General features: G+C 37.9%; 1 non-coding gene across 1 annotated transcript; it reads left to right on the top strand.

Moving 5' to 3' along the window:
- Positions 1-587: 587 nt before the first annotated feature.
- On the top strand, positions 588-691 carry LOC112782087 (small nucleolar RNA R71). The gene has a single exon (XR_003192827.1). It is a non-coding gene; the product is annotated as a small nucleolar RNA R71 (small nucleolar RNA).
- The last annotated feature ends 7637 nt before the right edge of the window (positions 692-8328 follow it).

Below are 8328 nucleotides of genomic sequence, written 5' to 3'. Positions count from 1 at the left end.
TCTCAGAGTTTTTTGAGTGAAGCTCAGATTCTAATTAGATGAGCTGGGCTAGTAGCTTTTTGTTTCCAAATTGCTGGTGAGCTGCATTGTTGTTGGAGTTGTAATGTCTCTGGTCTTGGTTTTGATCTTGCTCACTTCCCCACCCAAAGTTTGGGTGGTTTCTCCATCCAGGGTTGTAAGTCTTGGAGTATGGATCATAGTTTTTCCTTGGTGAATTCCCAATGTAATTGGCTTGCTCCTGACTCCCCTCTGCTTCTTCATTCACTCCTTCTTGTGTTGTTGATGAAGTGGAGATTTCTGCTACTTGGTTCCTCTCCATCTTCTTGGTGAGGTCAGCCAGCTGCTGGATAATGAGCTTGTTTTGGGCCAACAGAGCATCTACATTGTTTAGCTCCATCACTCCTCTTGTGTTCCCTCTTTCGGAAGCATAGAAGTAGTCGTTTTCTGCTACTATTTCAATAACATCTATGGCTTCCTCAATGGTCTTCTTCTTGTTCAAGGATCCTCCAGATGAATGGTCTACTGCCTTCTTTGACTCATAAGAGAGCCCTTCATAGAAAATGTGCAGCTGGACCCATTCGTTGAACATGTCAGGTGGACACCTCCTTGTTAAGTCCTTGAACCTCACCCATGCTTCATACAGAGTCTCACCATCTTGTTGCCTGAAAGTTTGAACCTCAGCTCTCAGCCTATTGATTCGTTGAGGAGGGTAGAATCTTGCTAAGAATTTGTTCACCACATCCTCCCAAGTTTTTAAGCTCTCCCTTGGGAAGGATTCCAGCCACTTGGCTGCCTTGTCCCTGAGTGAGAAGGGAAATAAGAGCAGTCTATAGGCGTCAGGATGAACACCATTAGATTTCATTGTGTCACATATTCTCAGGAAGGTAGTCAAATGTTGATTGGGGTCTTCTTGAACACCTCCTCCAAACGAACAGTTGTTCTGAACAAGGGTGATGAGCTGTGGTTTAAGTTCAAAGTTGTTGGCATGGATTGTTGGCTTTTGGATGCTACTTCCACAATTGCCTAGGTTTGGATTGATATAAGAGCCCAAAACTCTTCTATCCTCCCCAGCATGATTTGCTCCACCTCCTCTGCCATGGTTGTGAGTCTCTTCTTCATGATGATTTTCCATGTTTTCTTCCATGTTTGGTTCAAAGTATTCCTCAAAGTGTTCCTCCTCTTCTTCAGCACCAACTACACGTTTTTCTTTTGCCTCCCTCCTTAGTCTAAGGAAGGTTCTCTCAGGTTCAGAATCAAAGGAAGTTGAAGCCCCGCTTCTTCTCCCTGTCATACAACCAACAAGTACAAGCAAAGGAAATAGGTGCAGACAGTATTTGTGTCAGAATTGCTGTTAGTTGTGGGTGATGCAATATATCAAACAGTTAGTGGGTTAGCAAACAGAAATTATAGAAGGGGAAGGGAAGAAGTTTAACTAAAACAAAAAGTAAATCACTCAAACAGAAAATAAAATTCACAAAATAAAAATGCTCAATCTAGTGATCTTCCAATTTAATCATTGTTGATGCACAATCAATCCCTGGCAACGGTGCCATAAACTTGATGCGCGAAAAACTTGTCTCTCAACAAATCTCCCTTCGGCAAGTGTACCGAAGTTGTCGTCAAGTAAAAACTCACAATAGAGTGAGGTCGAATCCCAGTGGGATTGATTGATCAAGCAACTTTAATTAGAAGAATGTTCTAGTTGAGCGAATCCAGAATTTGGGTTGAGAGTTGCCAAAAATAAAATGGCGGGAATGTAAATAACAGAAAAGTAAATGTTAGAATTAAAGGACTGGAAGTAAATGACTGAAAATAAATTGCAGAATTGTAAATGGGAATGGGGGATTTGCTTATAAAAGTAAATGGCAGTAATTAAAGAGAATGGGTAAGATCAGAGATGGGGAGTTCATTGGGCTTAGGAGATGTTGCAATTCTCCGGATCAAGTTCATTTTCATCTCTTCCTCAATCAATGCACTCATTGATCTCCTTGGCAATCTTAAGTGATTCAATTATAATTTCTTGCAATTCAATCTCTCAAATCTTGATCAATAGCCAATTCCTTGGTCAATTGCTCATGAGAAGAGATGAAGTATGGTCACTGATTATACCACATGCATTTCCCAAACCAAGTATTGAGAGGGTTATAGTCACATACCCATCCAAACCCAATTTGGTCCAGCATGAGAAAGCATTTCTAGCTTGATCTCTTCATTCCTCTTTCAAGGTTCAAAAGAGATCAAAGTTTGAATAGCTTCTCTTCCAAGATAACTACTCAATTGGATGAAGATCGAAAGCTTTCAAGTAAAATCAAGAGGAAAGATAGAAGAAGAATAATGAAAATTAGTATTGATCCATCAAATTACAACAGAGCTCCCTAACCCAATGAAAGGGGTTTAGTTGTTCATAGCTCTTGAAAATGAAAACAAAGATGGAGAATACATCATAAAACTAGAAATTGCAAAGAAAGTAAAATACAGAGAGTAGTTCTCTTCTTCCCAGCCTCCTGAACTCCTTTACAATTCAAAGCTACTCCTATATATACTACTCTTCTCAACTTCTAGTTTACTCTTCAAGTCTTGGGCCTTTGGATCTTGAGTTTGAAGCAGTTCTTTTCTTTATTTGGGCTTGGCTTTACTTGCAGAGAGATAGTGCTAAGTGGGCAGAGACTTCAGCTCAGGACGTCAGGGGTGTTAATATTTAGTGAGAGTATAAGTTCGAGAACGTTAGTGACACTTAACATTGTCACTAACGTTCCAATGCACCCCTTTGCCTCACGTTAAAACCCACGTTAACTAGGTTAACGTGGCTTTTAATGTTGCCTTGTTAACCTTCGAGAACGTTAGTGACACTCAACATTGTCACTAACGTTCCAGTGTGCCCCTTTTTGCTTCACGTTAAAGCTCACGATAACTAGGTTAACGTGGCTTCTAACGTGGCCCTTGCCATCTTTCGAGAATGTTAGTGACATTCAACATTGTCACTAACGTTCCAATGTGCCCCTAGGTCTCACGTTAGAGTCCACGTTAACTAGGTTAACGTGGCTTCTAACGTGGCCATCTTTAGCCATCCCAACGTTAGTGACAATGTTGAGTGTCACTAACGTTGGCTCATCCTTCATTCCTCATCGTTAGCTTCCACGTTAACCAAGTTAACGTGGAAGTTAACGTGACTCTTGGGGGTTGTGTGGTTGCTTCAACGTTAGTGACAATGTTGAGTGTCACTAACGTTGTCGACAACTCTTCATCCTTTACATTAGTTCCCACGTTAACCAAGTTAACGTGGGAGTTAACGTGGTACCTTGCACCATAGGCCAACGTTAGTGACAATGTTGAGTGTCACTAACGTTGGCTTCTCTTCCCCCCTTAACGTTAGAGGCGGCTTCTAACGTGGCCACTTATGAGTAATTGCCAACGTTAGTGACAATGTTAAGTGTCACTAACATTGGCTCAACTTCTCTTCTCCACGTTAGAGTTCACGTGACTCTCTAACATGGGCATTGATGGCTTTTTGAGAGTGTTATTGGCAATCACTTTTCTCAATAATCTTGCAAGTTACCTCCCCTTTTCCTGCTTCCTTTTGGTCCTGAAATCAAGCAATAAAGTGCATCAAAGCTCTAGTCCAAGTCATGAGTAATGCAACATAATATTTGTCACTAAACTTATGCAAAATCCTCATGAAATTATGTAAAATGCACAATGTATGCTTGAGTCAAGGCATAAGTGAATTTCTATCCAAAACTAGCTTATTTCCTAAAGAAATGCATGAAACTAACCTAAAAACAGTAAAGAAAAGGTCAGTGAAACTGGCCAAGATGCCCTGGCATCAAAGCATCCACTGGGTATTGAACGCCAGTAAGGATAGCCATCTGGGCGTTAAACGCCAGAAAGAAGCATCTTCTGGGCGTTGAACGCCAGAAAGAAGCTCCTTCTGGGTGTTTAACGCCAGATTTACAGCGTCCTAGGCGTTCAGAAAAACGCCCAGTGACAAAGGAGTTCCTGGCGTTCAACGCCAGAAAGAAGCAACAGCTGGGCGTTGAACGCCCAGGAGAAGCAGCAGTTGGGCGTTGAACGCCCAAAACATGCAGCATTTGGGCGTTCAAAAGCCAGGATGGTGGGGAGTAGGTAATTTCGTTTTTACTTCATATTTTTCATTTTAATTTTAATTTTCATGTTTCAATTCATGATTTCTTGCATAAACATGTTACAAACCCTGATTTCTAAAATCCCTAATTTCTAAAAACCCTACTTTAAAAATATCAAATGTATCTTAATCCATAAGCACAAATACTTTTTTCAATCCAATTCAATTCTTTTTCAAAATTTTCAAAACAAATCTATCTCTTTTCATTCAAAAATCTTTTCAACTAATCAATATCTTTTTCAAATATCTTTCACATCTTCTCAATTTTAAATTATATCTTTTCTTATCATACTTATTTCTTTTTAAATCATATCTTCTATCTTATCTTTCTCCTTATTTTCGAAAACCCACCCCCCTTCCCTTTTAAAAACACATTCGGCCTCCCTCCTCTCATCCACCATTCAACACTAGCTCTCCTTCTATTCCCTCTCCTTTCTTTTCTTTTGCTTGAGGACAAGTAAACCTCTAAGTTTGGTGTGTTTATTCGTGATCACTAAATCATACCCACTAAGATCATGGCTCTCAAAGGAAAACAACCCACTCAAGAGGCAAGAAAGAGAGTATTCCAAAACCACTTTGGAATCAAGGGAGGTTCTTAACCAAAGAACATTCAGACCATTACTACAAAATAATGGGTCAAAGATTAGTGATCCCGGAAGTCAAGTTCGATCTGAAAGAAGATGAATATCCGGAGATCCAAGAGCAGATTCGAAACATGAACTGGGAAGTCCTAGCTAATCCTGAAACGAAAGTGGGAAGGAATATGGTTCAGGAATTCTATGCTAATCTATGGCAAACAGACAGGTAGAGAATATCTGGAACTGCCCTCTATGACTATCGAACTTTGGTCAGAAGAAAGATTGTTCACATCCACCCTGACAAAATCAGAGAGATCTTTAAGCTACCTCAGCTTAAAGATGACCGAGACTCCTTCAATAGGAGAATGATGAGAACAAACAAGGGCCTGGATAAGATTCTAGAGGATATATGTATCCCTGGAGCCAGGTGGACCACCAGCAGCAAGGGTGTCCCTGACGTTAGGAGTTTTACCAGTAAAGAGATTCATAGAAACAGTTGCGTTGTAGATATAGTCTCTAAACCGACAAAAATCCCTTCGTACAAACGTGTTGGGTGTCACAAGTAACAAACCCCTTTAAAAATTGTTAACCGAGTATTCAAACCTCCGGTCGTCTTCTCAAGGAACTGCGAGGAAGTATGTTCTTATTATTGGCTATAAAGGTTGTAATCGGGGTTTAGAAGATGAGACGCAAGTAATTTAAATGACAAGTAAAGCAAATGGCAATTAAAATAAATAAATCCTGTAAAGCAGACTTTTGGCAAGGTAAGGGAAGTTGGAGGTCCAACGTAGTTATCTCTCCCAACTATAATGAAAGTTGAATCTAAACTCCACTTGGTCAACCTTTACTAGGGCAAAGGAAAGTCAAGGGATTAATTAAATTGACCTTTGAATCCTATTTATTTCCTAAGAAAAAATTGAGATTACTTAAGTTCAGCTCAACTAGCAAGATAACGATCATCAGTTATGTTGAGTTTAATAACTGTTAAGTTACTGAATTCTTAACCAGGACCAAAAGGGGAAAAAGTAAAATTGTTGGAATAATAAAATGTCCTTAGATGGGAAGCAATGATAACTTAAATTAAAGAGAACAATCATAAACTGAAAATACCTCAATTATCATTAATTCAAATAATAGTCTGCAACATGGAAGAATTCATAGATTCATTGATTAATTCAAGTGCTGGAATAAATAAAAATAAAAGGAAGCTAAAACAAATAAACATAAAACCTGGATTGAGAGTCACTCTTAAAACAAGAAGAAATCCTAAATCCTAAGAGAGAGAGACAGAGAGAAGATCTCCCTCTCAACTAAATCTAAATCATTGAAAAATAAAATATGCGAGCTCTCTCTTGAATGGGTGCATTCCCACACTTTATAACCTCTAGTCTATGCTGTCTGTACTTGGATCTGGGCCAAAAAGGGCTTTAAAAATCGCTGAGGGCATATTCTGTAAATTCTGATACGTGGCCTCTGTCACGCATCCGCGTGGGTCACGCGGTCGCGTCATTTGGAGCTTTTCCTTGCCACGCGGTTGCGTCAGTCACGCGTTCGCATCGTATGCATTCTGCTTATGTCGCGCGGTCGCGTCAGTCATGCGACCGCGTCGCTGCATCTTCACTTCTGGCACGCGATCGCGTCGTCCATGCGATCGCGTGAATACCAGTTTCCTTCAAAGCTCCGTTTTGCCTTCTCCTTCCATTTTGTATGTTTCCTTTTCCATCCTTTAAGTCATTTTGCCTTAGAAAATATGAAACTACTCAACACACTAATCACGGCATCGAATGGAAATAAAGGTAATTAAAATAATTAATTTTTAAAGCTTAGGAAACATGTTTTTCACAATATGACATAATAAGGAAGGGAAAGTAAAACCATGCAGTTAATATGAATAAGTAGGTGGAGGATTGAATAAATCACTCAAATTAAGCACAAAAGAACTCATGAAATATGGGTTTATCAACCTCCCCACACTTAAATACTAGCATGTCCTCATGCTAAACCCAAGGTAAATAATTAAGGTTAAAGTGATGGAATGTCATGCAATGCAACCTAATTTAAATGCAACTACCTAAATGAATGATGCATCATGCAACTCTAACTTATTCACTCATATATAAAGCTTATATGTAGTCAAGTTAATTCACATTCTCAAGGAGTCGTGTATATGTATAGCCAACCCTTAAATAATAAAGCATTTTAGCAAATGAGATGGGAAAGAAAACATTGTACAAACTTGCAAAACAATTAGTAAATTTAAGCACAGATATATGTTGATGAGTTATTGAACCCTCACTGGATTTTGTGTTTACTCTCTAGTCACTTAGTGTTTATTGGGTTTATTCACTCTATTCTTCTTTTTATTCTGGCTTTCTATAGCTTTGTTCTTCATCTAACCAATCAACAATTATAGAATATAGTCATACCAAAAAGTCATGAGGTCTTTAATTGAGGTTGTAATGGGGTCAAGGTAAAGGTAAGGATTTATGTATAGGGTCAAGTGAGCTAATAAGTGAATCCTTAATTAGACTAAGATCTCACCTAACATACATATTTAGTAAAACAAAATCTCTTTACCTATTTTCCCATATTATCCCACTTATTGTTACATGCTCATGTTTCACTTTTTTATTTTTTTATTCCATGTGCATTGCTTTTATTTTGCATTGGGGAATTTCTTTTGTATCCCCTTTTATTAAATGCTGAATAAAAATTTTTTATCCAAGGCACATGGCAATTAAATCACTTTGATTTTCTCATGAGCATGCTTCCCAAATTTATTTTATTTCTTTTAACTTCTCTACCCTTTTGTTTCTATCACCCATGTTCCCAAAAGGTTTCCCATATTTTACTCTATTTATAATTTCCTATCTTAAGCTAACCAAGGATTCACTTGGGGTTTTCTTTTGTTTTTCTGCTTAAGGCTACTAATTTGGCTAAATAGAATAAAGGGGTTTTAAAAGGTTCAAGGGGGCTAACAAAGGTGATATAAAAGGTAGGCTAATTTGGAGTAAGTGAGCTAAAATCAAATGATGGACACAGGAATAAAATTATGGTTTGAATGCAACCATACAATTAAGCTCAAGACTCACAGGCTGTGTGTTCTCTAACTCAAGCATCATATATCATTCATATATGTTATGCAGGTTTAGTTAAAAATTCCCATTATTCTCATAAAAAAATTATTTAGGGTAGCTTTTAAAGTTTTAATGTTCCTCCTTGATGAAATGTTGTCAGCTTAACTACATCATGTAATGCTATATACAAGGTTTATGGATTTAAATCTGTTATGTTCAATTTCCTAGCTTACTTCCTTTTTATATTTTTTTCAAGTTCAACTATACTATCTTATGCTAAAAAGGGTAAACTATACTAATTAATCCACTAATAAATCAGAATTGCAAACCAAACTAAATAACTAAAAATATGAACTAAAGATGCAATATGCAAAAATAGAGTAAAAATACATAAAAGCAATGTATAAGTACTCAGAAAATAACAGTAAAAAGAAAAATACAGAAAAATATTCAAAATAAAAGAAAAAGTATGTAGTGGTTCACCAAAATAAACGCCAGAGATGGCGACCTCCCCACACTTAAAATGAAGCAT

The sequence above is a fragment of the Arachis hypogaea genome, chromosome 19 (assembly GCF_003086295.3).
Source record: "Arachis hypogaea cultivar Tifrunner chromosome 19, arahy.Tifrunner.gnm2.J5K5, whole genome shotgun sequence".
Lineage (NCBI taxonomy): Eukaryota > Viridiplantae > Streptophyta > Magnoliopsida > Fabales > Fabaceae > Arachis > Arachis hypogaea.
Note: the sequence above shows the minus strand (reverse complement) of the source record. Positions and strands in the feature narration are given on the sequence as shown.